The following is a 21,603-nucleotide window of genomic DNA, read 5'->3' as shown; positions in this document are numbered from 1 at the left end:
TGCATAATAATTATCCTAGTTAATATTAAGGCTAGGTCCTTGGCAATTAGGTCTTTGAAACACAGAGTTATTCTGAATTTAGCCCTTTTCACTGTTAGCAATTAATAATAAAAAAAAATGCTAAATTTATGTAGTGACTTCATTAACCAAATAAATTTAGAAGTAGTAGTATTGTTTGCATTTTTAAGCTAAGCATAATTTTTAAGACAGGTGATAGTTATTAAAATAAAAGAATACAGTTCCTACAGTAGGTCTTGAGAATTTATTGTAACGCTGCAGGGGAGGAGAGATGACTGCTTATAACGTGCAGGCTGCAAAGGCATTTCAGTTTAGCAATGCCCCTTTTCTTCCCTAAACCTCCTCTTCACAAAAATCTAGGTTACAAAGCAGGAACTGGCAGCTTTTAAACAAACTAAAAATTAGCTCAGTCTGGCTTGGTTTGTTTTCCTAAGTCAGATTTGAAAGACTTTCAAACTCCTGCAATAGATCATGCAGTTTCGGAGTAGAATCAATTTGACACAGGATAGATGGAGTGTAGGAAAAATGTTAATTCTGCACAATTATAGCAATTGTCATTAGGTCCATACTCACTACATGAATATTTCTTCGACTGCTGCTCAGTTTCATAAAACTGAAAGTCTTCCCAGCATTCATGAAATGATATAGCTGTGTTCCCAGCAGATACGCTATTGTCACTAGGCAGGGTTGTACACAGTTACGTATGACATTTACAATATTATAGGGACAGGCTACTTTTCTTTCTTTTAATGTGCAGGTCAGCAAATGACTTTGATGGTGTATAATGTGCTCTGGTTTGGTAAACAGAATTCCCAGATGAAAAAATTGAGAATTTTGCTTTAGAACTAACAATTTGATTTGGACCATGATTTCCAAGCACACATTGAAAAGACACAGCAGGAACCTAAAAAATGGCCAAAAGAAAACTTTTATGCACTTTCTAAATATCTTGAATGTTTGACATTAGACAACCAAGAATCAGTGGATTTGAGCAGCGACTTTTTGTTTTCTACCAAGATGCTGAGTGAAAAGCCTTTTGGCGGTAGGTTGCATTTCCTGTTTAGAATTCCATTTTTCAGTAGCCATTTGATATATGAAAACTATATACTACTCTAAGCATATTATCTTTTTGCTGACTGATGACAAAGTTATGCCTGGCCTATAACTTTATCTATTAAACTTAAGGTGACATTCAGTGATTTCTAATGAGAAGATTTTATGCTCCTTGAGGTTAGGTATGATTTAGATAAATGCATCTTCCAAAGAAAACCCTGTGGAGCTGGATGTGGATGACAATCGTATTCTCTACCTCTGTTTTCTTCTGACTTTTTCTCTCCTTCCAAAATATGATGAACTTGGTCGTCCTGTTGATTCACATGTCATGCGGAAGCTGTAAATCAAAAAAGATGCAGATACAGTCAGAGGTGAGGAAGCTTGTTATCATGGACAGAAATCATGGAGGAAAGTCCTTCCTGGGGAAAGCTTCCCAGGAAAAAAAAAAAAAACCTCAGTAAAAAGTCTGCCACTCAGGGCAGACTCTCTGGGGACACGGTGTGTGACTGAGCCCAGGGAACCAAGACTTGCCAAAGCACAGGAAGAACATTTTTATCTCCAACCTGGAGACCCAGAGAAGGGATCCTGGAGAGGGGACGAGAGTAGTGCCCTGGCAGTCTAGCCCCTGGTTTGGATAGCTCATCCATGGCTATGATTTTCTCACCAGCTGAATTTTGTGAGGATTGAACTATTGATCTTTAGATAAATGGCTCCCCCATGCATGTCACATAATATGTCGGTCTGTCCTACTCCGGCTACAAAATGAAATAAAACCTGAGCAATTTTTCTGATGCTAACGAGAGTGCCCTGTCATAATGTTTACTGAGTTCAATAAACATCTTGACAGATTTGTCCCTTGCTCGTTGCCTAGAGTCCTCTCTAGATTACATACCTCAACACAAGGACAAAGTCTGTTGAATTGTTCCAAATTTTTCAAAAATAGAAGCAAAAAACTTTTCTCTGCCATTTTGGGTTGTATTGTTAACATTGTTGTAATTTGTAAAGAAAACTGCACAAAAGCCACCTCCCTCAGATATTTCATTCTGGCAGCAAAATAGCGCAGCCTGTGCGGGCTGTGCCGTACTGACCGAGAAGCAGGGAAAGCAGATGCCATCAACCTATGGCAGCGCAATGGAAATTCGGAAATGCCAAAGATTTAAACACTGTGAGAGGAGAAAACATACTCTATCCAATGGCTGTAATTGTCCTTGTTCTAGAAATGGGGAAATACTATCCTGAGCTGAGGACTATCTTGAAGGTGAAGCAATTAAGAAACCCTAAAATAAGACTGTGTCAGAAAAACAAACAGCAACAGAAATACTGAGACTACCTTTCCCTCAACCTACTCACAGTCCTTGACTACAATGCACTTGAAAAAGCTGACTTACAAATATTACCATTCAGCAAAATCTCGACATATTTTAGTCCTAGCCAAATGGTTGAACGCCACCACTTGAACAAGCAACCCAAATAGCTGGTGGCTCCAAATTTGACTTTGTGTTTTTATACTGATAACCTGGAGAAGATCTTGAGCCAAATTGCTCCCTCTTTTCTTTCTAATGCTCACAGATGCAGTTTGGTCTGTGTTTGCTCTGCTCTCCCAGAGGGACGGAGCTAGGATGGCAAGAGCGAGTGAGGAGTGGACCCCACTCGGTGCCCGGCGAGCCCAGCAGACGCAGCACGGGCCTCACTCCGACGCCTCGCTGCCTGCGTTCACAGCCTGGCTGCAAGCACCGGCGCAGGAAGGCTGCACAGAGATCCGGAGCTGGTCTGGAAATTATCGAGGTTAGTGTGTTGCATCTTTCATTTAGAAGGCAGTCTGGGTAAGTCAGCAAGAGGTGGTCTTTATTATGGGTACTACTTGTAAATAAAGAGAAAGGGAGCACAACTGTTAAGTATATACAGTAGGGCAATCAAACTGTAAATACTCACTGTATAAACAGAGGAATATATTAATTTATGTTAATTTTGTCTAGTTAATTTTTAACAGCTTTTTGCTGTATTAGCTTTCTAGGTTGTACTATATGACTTTCCAGTATTATTGGATTGACAGGCAGCTGGTGCAATAATAAAACTGCTATTCCCATATCTGCCAAGGGCTCAGAGAGAGATGAGTACAAGACAGATATCTACCCACTCACCATTTAACGTGTACCGTTTCTCACTGAACATGCAGATGGCATGGCGGTCCCAGATTTCATTTGAGTTAATCTAATCCCTCCACTGCTCCCACTAGAAAGGAGGGCATTAGCAGCCATATGTCAACCAGATTTGTCAGATTATTCATTACAATTAATTGCTGTTCTCACTTAAGGCCTTTAAGGCTGTGAATTGCTCTGAATTCTATTGCAAACACAAAATTATGAGTAAAAGACTTTAGCCCTGTCATTCAAATTTCACACTGACCTTTATCAGCTTTTGGCTTTTCCATGGGTGCTGGGCTGAAAGCTTTCTAATTGGTGCTCCATTTCTTCCTCGCTACAGGTAAGCTGTCGGCCGGAGCAGGCAGTATGACCAGAAAGACAAGAAGAAAAACTCCCAGCTCCTGGCAGACAGTATTTAGCTGCCAACTAATAATACATTAGGAGGGTAATGAAATGAGCTAGGTGTCATAATGACCCAATATACTAATTAAACCTCTAAATACTGTAGCTTTTTAAGACGTTTTCTGTCCTGGACAGACTTTTTGGAACTGCATTTCTTTTTACGTTGTTTCATCAGCCAAACTCTTTCGTAAGTTACTATCGATGATCATTAGAAACTAACCAAATTAATGTCCAATGCTTTCACAGAGTGGGGAGAGGAGACTTCAGCCTCTGCCTACCAGCAGCTTCTCGCTTTGCCCCAGCCGAGCCTGGAGACGGTGCGCATCTGAGGAAGAGTAATGCACCCTCCTCCCCTGCTAAGTGACATCAGCTCACCGTTAGCCAAGCAAGTTTGCTTTAACCTTTCCCTTGTGAGCGGGGAATAATGTCTGGCTGTGGCTGAGCTGTTCTTGCAGTTAAGCTCAGCCAGAGCAGTGGCTATATAAAATCTGTGCGGTTTGATTAGATTATCATCAGAGGAGCCTTGATTGCCAAGAAGTGTCTGTCATTGAGACTATTCAGCCACAGTGAGCTGTCTTGATTAATATTTTGTTTGCAACTTCAGACAGCGATTTTGTCAGATGTTTCACAAACCTTGACATAAAACTTCTATTATGAATCTCCTAAATAGAATCAGTTGACAGTCTAGATTTCTAGCGCAGCTTTCTTACTTAACTTTAAAATCTCTGTTAGACAAGCAACTTAAGGGCAATCTCTCTGGTGGGAGCAAGTGACAGCCGTACCTTTCCTCTGGTTTGGAGAGCAACTGCCTTCCAGCGCTGACGTTAACGCTGGGTGCGCTCCTTGGCTCTCCTGCTTCTCCAGAGCAACGGACGCTGCCTTCAACTCCGTGAACGTGGGCTTCTCGGCTTCATTTCTTTGCTCAGTATAATTTTCCAGGCTGAACAGCCACTATTCAATCGAAGCCTAAATGGAGAAAAAATGTAGTGATGAACTTTTTCATGATTACTCTTAAAGGCTGTTGTTGGTTCATATTAGGGAAGCAGCAATGTTGTCCTGAGGGGGGCAGGTCCCTGGATGCCTGAGCTGGCCATTGTTTCACGCGCTTCATTCCCTCCATCCTGTCCCTCTGCAGGCAGTCCTGTGGCAAAGCCACGGTACCCAAGCAACGTTTGTGTATTGTCACACTTGTGCATTGTCACGCTTGTGTATTGTCAGGCTGCTGCCGCGGGGCAGAGGGGCACAGACGCCAGCGGGTGAGAGGCATTGGCACAGACTGGCGGAGGGAGGGACGCCTCTTCCAGCATGGGAGAAGCAAAGGGAAAAGCCTGTGAGGCTTTGGCCTTGGGGCTTTTCTTCATGTTGGCAGGTGCACGGGGTTTCATATTTGAAGGCAAGCTCTGCCCCGAGGCAGCATCCTGGCACAGACTTGTGCTTGCCTCTGAGGCTGTCCCAGGCAGGTGCAGAAAGCTGCCACCTCCTCCTGGAAACCTAGGGCCGCGCACAGAGGCCCCAAGGACAGTCTCTGGCTGGAGATGCAACGTGCTGGGAGGGTGAGCCCAGAGGGAGACCAGGGCTTGCTTTGGTACCCTCAGCCGCATCTCTCAGATTTCCTAGGTCAAAATAATCATCCTGAGACATGATGGCATTTTTCAGCATGAGCTGCTCAGAGATGCCTGTGCATCTTCATGGGAAGCAGCAGGAACTTAGAGCCTAGAAAAAAAGCCTACCATTTTTTACTGACAAGCCTGCTCCTGTTATTGGTGCCTACATTTACATTGTGACATCTGGAAAAAACAGCTGCAATTTTTCTCTCTCCCTCCATCAGCACTCACATATGTAAACTGAACTGAAAAAATATTCCCTGTATGGCCCTCCTGGAAAAAAGAGGTTGCCAATTAGCTTTTGATTATTTTTGCAAATCAGTGAGAGATGAATTTGAACTGACCAGCACATACCGAGGAGAGAGTCTTGGCTGGGGCTCGCAGCCAGCAGACCCCGGCTGACGCCCCTTTGCAAACCTCCTGCAGTGTGATGGGGGTGCCCCGCTCTGCCCCAGGGCCAGCGGCCGTCCCCGCTGCCCACGTCCTGGCAGGGTGGGCAGGGTAATACCCAAAGCCTCCTTGACTGATCAGGGAAGACGTGTGCCTCTGCCCCCGCCACGGTTTTTCTGACCTGCTCGGACATCTCTCTCGTCAGACCTGTCCATTCAGTGCCCGAGAGACCTCTCCTCCACCACTGTTGGCTCCACGCACCAGTCTGGGAGGACCTCTAAAATATTGGAAAGCACATATACAGAGATAGGTAAGTGCCAGGAAAACCACAGCTGGGCTGCAACTGAAGCATTGTCCACACTTATTTCGCAGCTGTAACATTGTCAAAAACATGTACTTAATGGCATCAAATCTCCCATTTAATGGAACTCTTGCTAGATGAACAAAATCAGTCATTTTCCAGCTGAAAGTCCCCTTGTGTGCAGTTATGCCAGCTTCTAACTTTCCTCCAAGAAAAAAATACTTAATGAAGGGAACGTATTGCCTTCAATTTAACTTTTTTAAAAGTTAAAAGCCTTGGCTGCAGGTAACTATTGAAGCCTCCAGTCACAACACTCTTGAAGAGAGAAGAAAGAGCGCCAGGACGGAGGCTCGATGTGAGAGGCACCAGCAAGGGCAGGTAGGCAGAGGAGCGGAATAGGTTTCAGGGGAGCGAACGGCAGACATGGAAATAACTCACGTTTTGCAATAAAGAGACTTAGGAAAATTGAATAAAGCTAAGGCAGGTATTCAGGTTCTGATGAAATCGTAAGTCACTCGAGGTTAGCTCTGGATACCAAGCTGTCATCAAGAAAGCATGTCATGTATAAACAGAAAATAAACATTACTATCTTTTATTCTAATAGTATTTATAATACATGGATAGGATCAGCAGCCCTTACTCCCTCTGAAGATTCATTTGGGCTGGCGTGTTTAAAGACAGGCATTAAAACAGAAAAAATAGACCTCAATGAAGAAAAGTTTCAATGCAAGAAATTCATAATTAATCAATTTTCCTAATGCTCGTTCCCTGCTGCAGTCAGCTCCCCCGGCATGCTTGCAACGCCGCTGTCAGAGCGCTCCTCGGAGCAGAGGTCGGCCGGCCGCGCCGGGCAGCCTGCTCGCCCTCTTCGGGCTGCAGGCATGAACCTGAACAAAGAAACGACACGGCCTTGAAGACTGACTGCTCCCAAAGCGGTGCTTGTTTGCTTCACAGATTTAGCGAAGTGAAACGCAGTTGAGAGGAGATGCTTCCTGCACCTCCGACAGCGCACCTACCACTGGAGAGAGACGTGGTGGCCGCTTCGCATTGCGCTTCTGGGGATTTCTGAAACTCAGACAGGCAGACAGACAGACAGACAGAGATATAGGTGCTAGGAGGAAGGCAGACCGAAAGCGTCGGTGCGCACGGCGGAGGGCTGCGTGCCGGCCGGCCACGCTGCCCTGCCGGCTCCCGCGGGGCTCCTTGCGCAGTGCTGTCCCCAGGCAGAAGTGCGCCGGGCTGCTGCTCAAACAGCCAGCGACCGCCCACCCGGAAAATTAATAATTTCTTTAAAAAATAGTTGTTTTCTCCATTTCACATACTTTATGTTTAACCTCCTTTTATAGCTTGCTTAGACGTGGACCCAGCCCCTGGGTGACATTTCCATCTGCACCAGTGCATCCAGCCTGGCAGCAGCGCGCGCCAGCTCCTGCTTGGAAACGCGGCCCAGGGCCGCCGCCGCGGTGCCTTGGCGGGGGACGAGGTCTGCGCCCCGGGGGCTCTCCCGCGAGCGGGAGCCCGCCGGCCACGAGCGAGGGCGCTGGGTGCCGCGGGGTGCCCCGGCACGGCCCCGGCGGCGGACGAGCCCGTTCACGGCCGCCCCCCCGACAGCCGGCGGCCAAGCTGCACGGTGCAATATTGCCCAGTGGCCGCTATTATTAAATATCCAGTATCACTTCACGGGATGATAGAAGAAATGATATAAAATTTCATATACCTAACCTGGTGTATAAACAGGCTAAATCCCTATACATTTTAAAACTTCAGCAGTCTAAAGGTTAAAGCCTGTCAGTTGAATTTCACAAATTCCAGGAAGGAATGGAGAAGTCACGGCAACTCTTCATTGTATACCAGTGATCAAACATCTCCTCATTACACTTCAATATTGTTGCCTCTAAAGGTCACCATTGCTGAACATAATCACACAAAATCAAAACTGCAAACTTTATATATCATAGAGGTAGTAAATAGCTTGGAGGTTTATTTTCTGGTGCCTGAACAACACTCTGAGCCCATTTATAAATTCCTGGGCACTGTGGCATGAACCAAACACATTTGCAGTGACTAACAAAAGCTCCAATTAAATCAATTTCCTGTAAAAAATATTCAAAATAATTTATTAGGTCAGTACCAACTGGTCTAATCAAGCAATTGTTCCTCAGGAACTTTAATTTGCATAATTAAAAAAAGAATTTTGGGGGTTTTTTTGGTAACAGAAATTAAGAAAACAATTTTCAGGTCCGAATCTTTAAAATGCTTTGTCCTGTCTGCAAAGAGGACCCTAGAATTTACTTAGGCGATTTCTAGAATATGCTATAAATCATGTATCGCTCCATTATTTTCCTATTCACTGATTTTACTCAACATTCATTTAACCAATTCGTCACCTCCTGAGTCACAGAGGCCAAAACCAGAGTCTAATCACCAAATAAAATGCAGGCGTTCTCGTACTGCAGGAGGCACCAATATTTACAAAAGAAAATCTCTGAAAGAATATCATTTCTCCTCTATTTTCCCGTAACTGGAGACGGCTCCTTTTCACCGCACACCACCTTGGCTGTGCGGGGTGGCAAAAAGGCCAACAGCACTACCGAAATACGAAAGCGCTCAGGGATGGTTTCACCTCGGAGCACGAGGCTGGGCGCTTACCCTGCCTGCCCTGGCATCGTTCCCGGGGCACGGCGCCCGCGGCGGGAGGCAGAATTTGACCCTGCGCGGAGCAGGCCCACAACGCCTGGGTTTCCCCGGGGCGGCGGAAGGGGAGGCAATCCCGGCGCGGAGCCTATCTTTCATCGAGGAAGGCAGGAAAATCTGCTTGGAAAAGAGAGCAACTTTCTGATTGGAAAGACCGCTTTTGTCGGAGAATTGATTCACGGTGACAAAAGGAAAATTTCAAACAGCCAGAATTATTTACCACAAGTTGTCAAAATGAGCCCAGAGCAAATGAGGAAGAAGGAGAAAATAGGAAACTGGAAGTATTCAGCTCTTAGACCGATGTACTTTTTAAAAGACCAAGTAACTTGAAAGATTTTTTTCTTGGTCAAATAGACTGGTCTGTCAACGTGAAACGGTATTCTGGGTCACTGAGAAAGAAATCTAAGAATTTTCATGTCAGTCCAAGCAGAAATGATTTTATGTCAGTTTTCCAGTTCAGCCTCCAAACCAGAAACTCCACAGCTTTGGCCAGAAAACCTTGTTCTTGTTCTAAGAGGCAAATAGGCTGATGTACACGTAGATACAAACTGCAGTGAACCTGGCAAACCGCGCGAGGTCCTGCATGCAGAACGGGTCGGGAGGGACCAGGTCCGGTGCGGAGCGGCAGTCCTTACAGGAGCAGCTTTGTCACCCGTAAAGTCAACCAAGGACTACTTGGCACAGTAACTCAGCTGCAGCTAACTCAGTTTAACTCTTTGAGAAAACTATCAAATGTATGTGTCAAAAGCAGATTCTCAACAGGTTATTTGAATCAAAATATAACGTCTGATTGGTTTGTTTCTAAATCTGGAGGGCTTTTTTTTCTCCTTTTCTTCATGAAGTAATGCTGGGTGAGTATTAAATAAGCATAAGAATAGAAATCTAACTGCCACCTGCTAGATTTCGTTTCTTTACAATGTAAAGGCTCAAAGGAAATGAAAAGCTCCATTAATAAGATTATCACCATTCTTTCTGATATCTAAATCTGTGCCACCAGACCGTTCTTCACTGAGCAGAAGATTGTGATCATTGCTAAAGTCCCAGGTTCTTGCTTCTGTGCACAGAAATGCAGCCAGCGGTGTATGGCTGAATGTGCTCCAAAGAGCAATAGCATATCATTAGCATATTAGTGACAGCAACAAAAATACTTAAAAAGAAACACTATGTAGGAAGAGGATGTGTGCCAAAGACTGCTGCAAAAGCAGCACATTTCCATACTGTTTTCCTAAGGAGTCCTCATACTGTGTCACAAAAAAAACAAGTGCAAAGTTGCATGTTCACTGCTGGATGCTGTTTGTTATTTCCACAGCGACGTATATCTTCTACAGCCGTGCTTTTCGCCGTACTTTGGTTAAGGGGAAGCCACGCTCTCCCAGCAGCCACGGACACCCCAGTGGCTGGGAAAGCTGCTGAGAAGCAACAACGCAGTGGGGGCTGGCGAGTTTTCTGTGGGCATCAGCTAGCCCGCTGGCCGGGCTGGCTCCGCTCCGGGCCGTGGTGCTCGGCCGCCAGCCCTGTAAGGTCGCAGAGGCTCTTCCATTCCTTCTCTCACACGTGAACATTTTAGAAACCTTTCGGTAAATTTAGCTCTCGAGAACGGTCAACAGTAAATGCTTTAACTAGCATCATGTGCCAGCGTTAGCAGGATCCTTTTAATTGATAGCTTCAGCTTGTTTCTGAAATGACAGCAAAGATAACCAATATTCTTACACATTCATGAAAGGATGTGCGGGAACAGTTGGAGATCTGATTATTTATGACTCAGCTGAGTTACCAAGTCTACAATGCAGAACTGCTTACGCAGGAGCTTTTCCTATACTCAGGTTTAAGAGTTGTTACTCCTCTGCTTCTAATTTATGTGCAAATCGGATTTGCCTAATGCACACAGTGAAATATACTTCATGGGATTCTGGTACAGACTCATCATTATTTTTGTGTGTGCATGTCTTATTTATATAAGAGATTTGAAAATCCTTGTATTTCAATACTTTTTGTATGTTTTTCTGCAAGCCATGGGCCCCTTTCTAGTGTAAGTTAAGTCCATTACAGTCCTCCCATTGAATTCAGTGTGTACCGAACTATAGCTTAAGCAGGTGCCTGGGTATTTAATTAAGTAACTCTCACTACTGCCATCCATCAGCTTGAAGAGCAGCTGCTCCAACCCATATACTCTACAGGCTCCTTCTGCCGTTTTCTTTCTCGCTTGAGGGTCTTCCCTGTCATTTTGTCCAGGTATTGCTGACCATCGGCTGTGGGTTACAAAACAGTTTTCTCTAAGACTACCTACAGGCTCACAAACTGTCCAGCGTGGCAAGATCAGCAACTAGATGTTTCCCCAGATTAACTCGACCTGCTGCTCAGTGGCTGCTCCTAACCCTGGCGCTCCTGCACTGCAATACGAAACGCGCTGATGCTCACGCACGCAGCCCTCTTCCATGGGTTTAACACCAGCCAGAGACTTGGCACACTGATAAGATAGGCATGTGTCCCATCCACCTCCAAGAATGAAATCAGGAAATAAAGAAACAGAAAAAATCAGTAGTTGCTGTGGGGTGAGTTGCTGGACAGATCTCAAGATTTTCCTTCTGGCTTTTCCCAGAGTACAAGGCAAGAAAGTTGATCAAGTATCATTGTCTCCATGCATGTAACTTGGCCAGGTGAATAAAAAATACTAGCTAGGGAAGTGAACGTGGTGCCCAAGCTCTTGGTTTCTTTCCATCTAAAGAAAGCAGTCGGCAGAGCCAAGGGCAAACGTGCTTTGCGTTTGAACACAAGGGCAACAGCCCAAGTCCCCGTGCACGGCGGAGGCAGAGTTGGGCCCATGTGCAGGTCCCACACTGCACACGGTGCCCTGGATGTTGCTTCTTGTTCCATGTAGCTGAGAGGCCCTCAGATATCGATGTTTTGGAGTGAGTTGTTTGTGAGAGAGTCAAATGAAGGGGGTGAGGGGGACAGAGAAATTGCTGTGGACTCCCAGGCTACATTTTTACCCATTGCAATTGTATTCATCTTCCCCTTGCCCTCTTGTGTACTCTTTCCATGAATATTCCAGCAAATTAGTTTAGCAGCTGTGAATTTTAAATGAACATTGAAAAACACAGAAAATCAAGTCTACACGTGTTAATGTAGGTCTTAAACGGCAGACTTGACCCTATGTATTATGCTCTGCTGTTCAGAGAAAAAATTCCTCATTCCTTTACTGCTCTAACATGAGGAAAAACCCTATTCTCATTTCCATATAGCTCAGGGTCTAGTCAAACCTCTTCATTTCACACTCCTGCTACAGCAGAACAAGCAAAAACCCGGGAAGTGCACAGCGTGGCTCAGTGTTTGGTGTGAAGGGAAAAACAAAACTGAAAAGTCAGTTGGAAACTGCAAGATGTCCCCTGGCAGTACAATATGTAAATCCGATGGCTTTGTACAGTACAATGAGAACTGATGAGATTCACACCACCCGTGAAAATACACTGTTGCAGAGAATGTCTGAAATTAGCCAAAATAGGGGTGCCAAGAGCCCTCCCTGCTGCTGCCCCCAGCAGAAAAACTGTCCCAGGTAGTCCTCGCAGCGTGGACCTGACAGGGGGAAGAGTTGCCTCTATCAGGCCGCTCAGCGCCCTCCAAACAGCGGTATCAGCTGGGCTGTCACCAATAACACATCCCGAAGGAGAGTCGGGACCTTTGTTTTTCCCCCTCATTGTTTGCTGTACCTATTCAGTTGTTAAATAAATCTGTTGTGCGGTGAGTCTGCACCATGCTGATATGAAAGACAGTTGATACTGGTGTTTGTGTTTGTACGGGTGAAAGGTTTTTATATCTGCAGTTTGACCGAGGAAGAAAAGTTAAACACAATGCAACAGTTTAGCAAATAAAGATGGTGTTTCTTGTTCTCGTTATCAGCAAGAGATCGGGAATCTTGGACACACAATTCTCTTCTTGGAATAAGCAAGAACAGAGGGGGAGGAGATGTTCCCACAGATTCTGAGCAGTATTAGTTAAGTGCTTATTGTTTTCTCTCTACAAAGATTTCAACCAAATCGATTGAAAATAAGGCTGATTGTATGTAAACGACTCAAAAGCTGTAGCGCCGGTCTCCTTGTGCCTTGCAACAGCTGCTGGCGCATGGACAACGAAGGCTACCTGCTCCCAGTGGCCTCGGCGGTCTGTGGTGTTTGCCCGAGGAACCACGTTAGACCTGTGGTGTGAAAACCTCTGACGTGAAAATCCGCCTGTGCATTTTCTGTGTGAAACATCATTGCTATTTTAAAAGATCCATCAGAAATGGCACTGGCTGCAAACAGGAAAGCTCTAGTACTAGAGGAAGATGATGAAACACACTAGAATAAATAGCTTCATTCAAAGCAGAGCTCAAAAACACTACATTGATCCAATGGTTTCAAACAGCTTTTCAATAGCAGTGAACACTGGCATCCTGCTGAGTTCAAAAGATGGTCTTGTCTTGTTTGAAACAAGGCCTTTTAAACATTGCCATCATTCAGGACGTTTCAGAAACACACTCTTTTGCTTGCTCCCTCCCCCTCTCCCTTGTGGAAACTTTTCTATACAATTGATCTTTTCAGGAAGAGAGAATAACAGATTCAGGGTCCCATCCCCTTACAGCTGAAGTCAATGGGAATTTGGCTAATGACTCTCCCGGGAGTGGGAGCAAGCCTTCGATTTTCAATACAGAAACAGTTTAATACTACAGAAGAAGGCTTAATACTGTGTTTGGATTTCCCTGGCTGACGAATGGAAATACAGATCGCCCCTTGGCCCATGTACATATGTGCCTGCTCGTCTGCCCTGTGCCCTGAGGGCCCTCGGGGTGGTCTCTGGCTGACCCTGCCAGGGTGGCCCTCCTGGCGAGCGCCAGCAGGCATTGCCGAGAGGCACCGGACCCGGAGCTGCAGGTGATGACTGAAGGGCCCAGCTTCCTGTGAGGCATTAATCCGAGTCCTCTTTCCTCATGCTGCTCATGGGGGCAGCTGGACGGCATGTTCTTCGGATGCCTCATGGCCCACGGGGGACACACGCCACCTTCTCGCTACCTGGGGAACTCAAAACTTGCTCATTATCCCACATTACTTAAACTAGGCAAGACGCAGAGGCATGGCTCACTGTCCGTCTCTGATCCCACGTCCTCCTGACATGAGTGGTGTTGCAGCAAGGACACGCAAGAACCAGCACACCGAGCCGGCTGCATTCTGTTGGGACCCTGCAGGGACTGTCCCCCCCAGTCCCAGCCCTTGCTGGCAGAGGGAGAGTATGTTATTGCCCCTCTGCAGATGCCACTGGCACAGGGACTGGGATGCCACATGTCCACTCTGGGCTAGACCTTTCATGAAGACGGAAACGGCAATCTGGGCTGAGGAAGTCATCTCCAGGAGAGTTCCCATGCTCCAAAACTCCCACGCGACTGCCTCTTGTCCTGTGCAATGATGCCATCTTTTCCCATCTATTTCCTCCTGAAGGACATTCCTTTGCAATACATACCCAAACCAGGTTTTGTCATGTGCTGTTGTCACATTCTCCACAGAAACCCAAGTCTTAGCAGGAGTTCCTGACAGTTGCCTTTCTCTCCCTTCTCAGGGAGACTGGATTTACCTGCACGCTCCTTGACAGGGAATTTCAAGCTATTTCCAGGCAAGCGCAGAGACTCCCCATCAGTGCCTGAAATGGTAGGTCTTGGCTCAGTGACTTCTCCTCTGCAGAAGACACCCTTCTAGCATGATGGTGATCACCACAGTACAGCTTCTGTTACCACTTACATAGGTTAAACAATAAGTTATTTCAGTTATATTTCTACTGAAAGCAAGGAGATTACTTGGGGACAAAAGTGCTATCTAATCTGTGCCAAGAGTGTCAGAAAAGAATTTCACATTTTTCCAGGAAATCTATACAGTAATTATTCTGACAAATATACAGACATTTCAGAGCTGTTTTGTTATACTACTGCTACCTAGACAGGTGTTTTGCACAACCAGATTTTGCTGCTTTTTACCATGAGAAAGGCGTCCAGTTTGCATGAATAAATCTGTAACTAGACCACACACGATTATTAGGCTTAATACCAATTGTCCCTCATTAATGTTTCAGAGGAGCGATTAGCATTTTGAGGCAAACAAGGTGTACTTAGTTAGTGGGACACGACCCAGCTGTCATTAAATTATATCTATGATTAATGATCTTCAGAGGCACAGAGCTTAAAGTTTGGGTAATAACGAACAGATTACAAGGGAGAGGGAGGGAGGAGACGAAGCGCGGCGGCGGGAGGGTGGTGGGGCCGTTGTGGGCCGATACTGGGGCTGTCCCGTGGTGGCGTGGGCAGCTGCCTGAGGCTGGGAGGGATTTGGGCAGGAGCACCCTGCCTCCCTCCCCAAGTCGTTTCAGCTGGGCAAACTTCGTTAACCCTCACTGCTAGAAGGAGGTGCCCAGTGGTCCTCACCACCTTGGACTGGAGGCAATGCTGCTTAGTCTCCTCCAGGCACCAGCTTGGTCCCACCAGTATATTACAGATATTAGAGGCACCAAAGGACCTCCTCTATAGCCCCAAGACAGAAATCACACTTTCACCCTTTTAATATTTTTATAAATAGTCAGGTAGAAAATCAGCTGGGGAAATGAGAGCTGCCCTACCTGCCGGGGCTGTCAGGCTGAGCCTTTCTTCTTGTGGCATTTCCAAACACCAACTGATGCGCTTCCTCGTAGGTCTGGATAAAAATATTTTTATCACACTAAGGGACTTTCCCCGCTGGCTAACAACAGGGAGGTTAAAGTAGCTCAGGACCGTTATTTACTAAACTCCTCTCGTTAAAGAAGCGCCTTCCTGCCTTTCTGAGGTAGGTTTTGCATTTTTTTGTGCGTGCTCCACAGTGGGAGACGCTGCTGAGCACGCGCGGTCGGTGGCAGAGCTGGAGCCCCCTTCTCTCCCACCACGTCCCCAGCCCCACGGCCCCGGACAAGGTGACACAGCCTCTGCTTTGACGTCTGTTCTGCGGGCAAAACAGGGCGCTGGAGGCGCACCTGAACGTCCGCGATGCCGCGCGGGACGCTTCGAAGGATAAGATGCGTTTTGCAGACGGCCTGGATCTAGATGGAAAGCACACGAGGTGTTCATTGAGCTGCCGAGTCCTACCACTCGTGTCTGGCCGCGGAAGTTTTCGGAGTCTCCTTGTGCCCTAGTTTCTCATGAAATTACATTATTTATAGAAAACCTTGTAACTTACTCAGTAACAGAAGATTGTTATTGAAAGTGTCTGAGGAAATGCAGCACAGAAGGTCATTTTACAGCTGAAGCATGTGTAAACAGAGGAGGCCAGGAGTTGGTGTCACGAACAGACGGGGTCAACGGGCTCGTGACGAATGTTAAAATATTTAGAGAAAAAAACATTATTCTTGCTGCCAAATTTTAATTTAATTAGGGATTGTTTGGGTTTTGTTCTTTTGAGTGTGGTTTGTTTATTAGTGTTCACTGAAAAGCGTCGTTGCCATGGTAACGAACGGGCTGCCCTGCGTGGAGCACCATACACGCTCCTCTACGGGAGGAGAGGGCCGCCTTATCCGCCCGAGCACATAACTAACGCGCCAGGGGAAGATAAGATGCGACCCAGAACAGAAGACTATTAAAAAGTCCCAGGACAAATCAGGATTACAAGCGGCGAAATGTTATTTATCTGTACTGACCAGAACGGTTCCTCGGTCTTCCCTGTTTTTGTAACACTTTGTGTGAGTGCTGAAAGAGCAGAGAGAAAATTAACTGAGGCTGTGGGAAGAAAGCCGAGCGTGCCATCTGATTCTCATTTGGGACACTTCAGTGGCAAAACCAGACTTTTTGTGGGGCGGGGGGGAGGGTTGCCGGAGGCTGGTGGCGGCCGTGAGGCGCCATCACGCGCCGCCGCCCGGCGCGTTTCCCGCCGCAGAGGCAGCACCCGGCCGCCGCGGCCCCAGCCCGCCCTGTGTTGCGCGTTTTGCTCTTTCGCTGCCCAGGAAAAGCGTGTTTTTCCGTCACGGGTGGCCCCTGACTGCCCCTTGGCGGCTCGGCGGCCGCTGGCGACGTGGCCGAGCCCCGCGCGGCGCTTCAGCCCCTCAGGGCTGCCGCCGCTGCCGCCGCCACTGCCCGGCCACGGGAGCCGGCAGCCATCTGTCTGCCGTTTGTAAGCGAAAGCTCGCCCGAGGATCAGCGGCAGACTCGGTGCGCGTGCAGGAACACCCTGTCAGATCTCTCCTGGACTCATCTTGGGGACGGCATCGATAAGGAAAGGGAATCTGCATCGTTTTGGAGCTGTCCCTATCAGCGTTTTACAGCATTTTCCTTTGACAGGAACCCCGATACACGTGATAAGAGACAGCAAGTAGGGTCCAAGTGACAGGCCGTCGTGAACGAACCGTCAGGCAGCGTCCGCACAGACAGGCGTTTCCCACCGTAATACCCCCTGGCCCGGCTGAAAAGGCTAATGTCTCCCCAAAAGGCAGAGCTCACCACCCGGCAACCAGCAGGGGCAAATAAACCACTGGCCACCAAGCTGCCGGGGCCGGGCAGACGGTGCTGCCGCCATCAGCTTTCCTGCCCCGGGGCGCCGGCAGCACTGACCTGGAAGCTTCTCCCCCCTTTTTCTTTGAAGAAACCACTCGTAGCTTTTAATTCGGGCTACAGCGAGGAGTACAGTTTAGTCGACCGAAATGCTAAAAGAAAGTGAACAAAAAAAACCCAACAATCGTTTAGTTAAAGGCAGAGATTTGGTTTATACCCTTTTTTTGTTCTCTCTCTCTGTTTCTCAGGATTTCTCTGGTTTCCCATCGCAGATTAGCAGGGTATTGCACTGATTTACACCTCCTTTGCTCTTAAAAGAGTACTAGAGCTCACAGCATTATTCATTTAAACACTCTTAGGGCTTGTTCCTACTTCTACTGAAGTGAGTGAAAAATTTGCCTTTGACTTCAGTAGATCAAAACCTTAATAACTAATTTATAGCTAATTACATTATTAATATTTGAGTTCTTCATAATGTTTTAGATTAAAATAGCTCTTTAACTTTACACTGCAGGGACTGTTAAACAAGCCGCTCCGCAAGCCGCCTCCCGTTGCCCTGGCAGACGGGCGATGGCCCGCACCATCTGCTCGGCAGCTGAGCGCAACCAGCACGGGACGGTCGGGGGAGACCACAGCGTCACATTTGGTATCACAAGCACTGTTAACGCTGTACGTTTTGTGTGTTTGCTTAAAACCTTCCTTCAGCGTTAAGAACGATATGTGTTTCACCTGCTTCGCTCGTTCCGATGACAACTGTCTTCCTTTGCCCGCACAACGGTGATCTCAATGCTCTGCTCACGAACCCAGCCGAAATCGGCAAGCGAGCTCTCTTGAAGTGTGCTTCAACTTAGAATTTCTGTTCTGAATTGCTCTGAAATGCTTCAGAAGTCATGTTCCTACCGAGCGAGCTGGCAGAGACACCCGACGCGCCCAGGGCCTGGAAAGGAGAGAGGGGGCCGCTGCGACAGAGCCGCGCGTGGTTTGGGTACGCCTTTTCCCTCCAGGAGTGGCCTTTCGATGGAGGAAGCGAGAGAGAGAGAAACCCCAAAAAGGCAGAAGTGAACTTCATGTGACTCAAACCAATATCCCAGCTGAAAATTACACACCTTTAAACAAGACACATGTGATGGTTGTACCACAGATGGACAGAATTGCTGTTATTAAAAAAAATACTGGGAAACATGTGCAGCTCACTTAATCCTTATTAGCAGACGAACCAGTCTCATGTAATACTAATGCAATGAACCTCAGTTGTAGTTTTCATTCATGAATCTCAGAGCTCCGTACAAACACTAATTAAGTCAACCTTGAACACACCCCAGGGGTATGTATGTATGAAGTTACCCAACTGAAATGGATAAACGGTGGCACCAAGAAGAAGGTGGGCCAACACGACAGTGAACTTGTGCCAGGTCTCCTAATTAACCCGAGAGGTCTGATTCTGTTTCCTCTAATCCTTACTCTGCATTTCTATTACAGCCAAATCTGCATGACACCTTTTCATGAAGATATCTGAAACTGAGAACATGGCATACCTTGGACACAACTCATATCTATTATTTAAAACTGTCCTCTTTGCAGAATTAATTAACTTCTCTCTTTTTTTTCTCTCGCAGCAGCAGATCTAGTAAGAAAACTGGCATTTTGACAGATAACTATGGATATTTTTCTATAGCGACATAACTTGGGGGGTTTGGGTTCTCGTCTGTGAATTGTTTAATAAAATTGTACCTGGCTGGCACCCAGAAAAAAGAATAGTAGGAAAGCTTCAAATGGTAGCTACTGTTTGATCAAGATGAGAGGCTACCAAATGAACCGAACACCAGTATCATCGAAGTAGCCTTGTGCTGTACTCCTTACTTGAGGCCAAAGTATATGTCAGATATTACACTATATAAATCCAGGCTGCTGTAGTGATTTACTATGACTAGATTACTGTTAGTAATCTTACTGCTAATGTTAATCTAACTGCTGATTACTGTTAGTAATCTATCTGCTAATGTTACCCTTACATTTCTATTCCAAGACTTTGGAAATCTCACTGAGCCCGTAACATTCATATTTCACTTTCTTGCTCCACAGACCTCACTAAAACATTGCCATCTTCCTTCCCGGGGAAGAGTCTGTACGTGTTTAATTAAAACTGTTTCCCAACATGCAGGCAGGAGATGTGGATGAAAGCTACCCAGGCATTCACACCGGCAGATGCAGTCCCACTCCCAGTGGAAGATTGCGCAGAAGCACGGCCAGGACTACATCATCCAGCACAGAAAGATCCCATGCAGAAATACAAAGGCATAAGCCAGCGTGTAAATGCAGGGAATGTGACATGTGGCAGATGTGGGGATGCCTGGAAACCCTCGACAAGCATGCTGCACCCATTCCTTGGCCTCTCTAGTCCCTTGGTAAATTTGCGTGTGTTATTTTTGCCTTTTTCTCCTTCTGTGCTTTATTTCTCAAACCCGGCTGCTCTTTCAGCTTAGTTCCCTTGTAGGCATGTGACTACACTTCCCAGATGTGAAAGAAAAGCAAAAGTGAAAAGCAGAAGTTGCATTGCGTGGTATTGTCACATGGAGACTCACACTGGCAACCAGCAGCGCAAGGACCTTTAGATCCACCACAGATACTTTCCCCGTGAGATGCTGTTGCCTGTGTGGACTAGAGAAGGAAATAAAGCAGTCTGCTGGTGGGTTTACACACCCATGCTGTCGGCAGAGGAAACAGTGGTCTGACAGGGTGGGATGTGTGGTTGCAGCACAGACTTCTCTGCCCGCCCCTGCCTCCTGCCTGGTCCCTTCTCCTCGCTCTGGGGGAGGCTGGGCTTCCCTCACCCACCCGGTCTGTCTCAACTCCTTATGGCTTCTCCTCCCAGGCCCATACGCCTTGTCCAGCAGATCCTTTTACCCCTCCAGACATTGTCCAGCTTTTGCTTCCCTTTTCTTGCTTCCTGTGCCCCAGCCTTTTCCCTCCCTCGTTCACCCCCCGGCAGCTTCCGGGCTGAGCGCCCTCGAGCCCCATGCCACCTGCGCACCTGAGCGCTCCCGCGGAGGTCCCTCTCCACCCAGGTCAGGTCCCTGCACAATCTCTCCGGCTCCTTGCCTGCCTCCCTGGGTTTTATCCTGCTCCTCGGCCACGCTAGGCTCTGCCTGCGTTTGCTGTGCTCATTGACAGCTCCTCTGCTGGGGCTGAGCATAGCCCACCTCTCCCACCAGGTTTCCATCCAATGTTAAGCTCCTCCTGCCTACTTGAAAGTGCAATTAAAGGCACAGACTTAAGTTGAAGATGGGATAAAAATGCAGAGTGGAACTTTGGAACTATTAAGAATTTCTGCTACGAGGCAGGCGCTTCTGTAACCGGGCGTTCAGGGCCGTTTAATGATCCAGGAAATTACCTTGCTCTGGGGAAAAACAGAGACCAAGTCTGGAGAGGAGGAGTGGGTGTCTCCATCATGGGACTGAAACAGCCTTTCAGGCCCAGAGTGAGAGATGAGGGAAAGAAATTCAGCCAAACCTCGGAGGGGAGGAGAAGGGAGAAAGCAAAGTGACTGCGATGCAACCCTCCACCAGAGTGTATCTCCTCCTCCTGCCGCCAACATGGAGAGTCTGGAGTTTGCAGTACTGCAGTGGCTACCCTGTTATTTTTGCTCATTTATGTCAAATAGAGTCCACTATGAACCCAAAAAGCTGCGCAGGTCACTCATCTAGGCTGAAGATTTACCAGCTGGAAATGCCAAAGGACAGAAACCTCTGGGCATTTCAGGTAATCACAGGAGCTGTCATGGGGGGTCCAAAAAGAGAAGGATAAGGACATGAGAGAGGCAAATGCAACTTAGGTGGCGTGAGGTAAGTAGAGGCAGGAAAGTACCACAACAAGGGTTACCAGAATAACCAAAAAACGTCAATCCTGTCTTCTGAAAGGATCTCAACAGAGATGTTGGTGTGTTTACTCAAGGAAGACAACAGATGATGTGAAACTCCACTGGGTAATGGTGGCACAAGAAGAAAAAGGGGAATAATGGTCACAAAGAAAAACACTGGAAATGAAAGTTTCAAGCTGTCAGATAAGAGTGATTATGGAGCAGTCTAGCAATATGCACAATACTAAAATAGGTTTTGAACTTATTTTTAAATGCTCTTAAAGTCACTTCAAGTCCTGAGTTCATAATGACCCAGATCTTGCAATGTGGAACTGTGTTCTTATGAAGTCCTGAAGAACTCCTGGTGGAAGAGCAGGAAACGCTCCAACCATGAAAAGTTTTATGTTGTGCAATAACTTTCAAGCCAAGTGAAAGCTCCAACACTAAGACATCTGAAAGTAGTTCAGGAAAATGTTAGAGACAGTATTATGAAGAACAGTCCAGCACAGAAGGGAAAAAGAAGCGACTGAGAAAATTCACCCTCTTCACGTCCAACTCTGAGGAGTCTCTCACTGGTTTTACAATCTCCAAACAAAAAAAGAGTATTCACAGGA

General features: G+C 46.8%; 1 protein-coding gene across 6 annotated transcripts in view; it reads right to left on the bottom strand.

The window, feature by feature from the left end:
- Positions 1-21,603, bottom strand: part of GPD2 (glycerol-3-phosphate dehydrogenase 2) — a 142,732-nt gene that overhangs the window by 33,345 nt on the left and 87,784 nt on the right. For 2 of the 6 annotated variants that reach the window (XR_011142032.1, XR_011142033.1), the window contains exons 18-21: positions 5,793-5,888; positions 4,400-4,583; positions 3,478-3,560; positions 1,328-1,408 (exon numbers count right to left, since the gene is read on the bottom strand). The gene's annotated coding sequence lies outside the window, so the exon portion shown is untranslated. Of the gene's footprint in view, positions 1-209; positions 1,409-3,477; positions 3,561-4,399; positions 4,584-5,792; positions 5,889-21,603 lie in introns of those variants that run through there. The other 4 variants (XR_011142030.1, XR_011142031.1, XR_011142040.1 and 1 more) reach the window with 3 other exon arrangements.

The sequence above is a fragment of the Struthio camelus genome, chromosome 6 (genome assembly GCF_040807025.1).
Source record: "Struthio camelus isolate bStrCam1 chromosome 6, bStrCam1.hap1, whole genome shotgun sequence".
NCBI classification, from domain to species: domain Eukaryota; kingdom Metazoa; phylum Chordata; class Aves; order Struthioniformes; family Struthionidae; genus Struthio; species Struthio camelus.
Note: the sequence above shows the minus strand (reverse complement) of the source record. Positions and strands in the feature narration are given on the sequence as shown.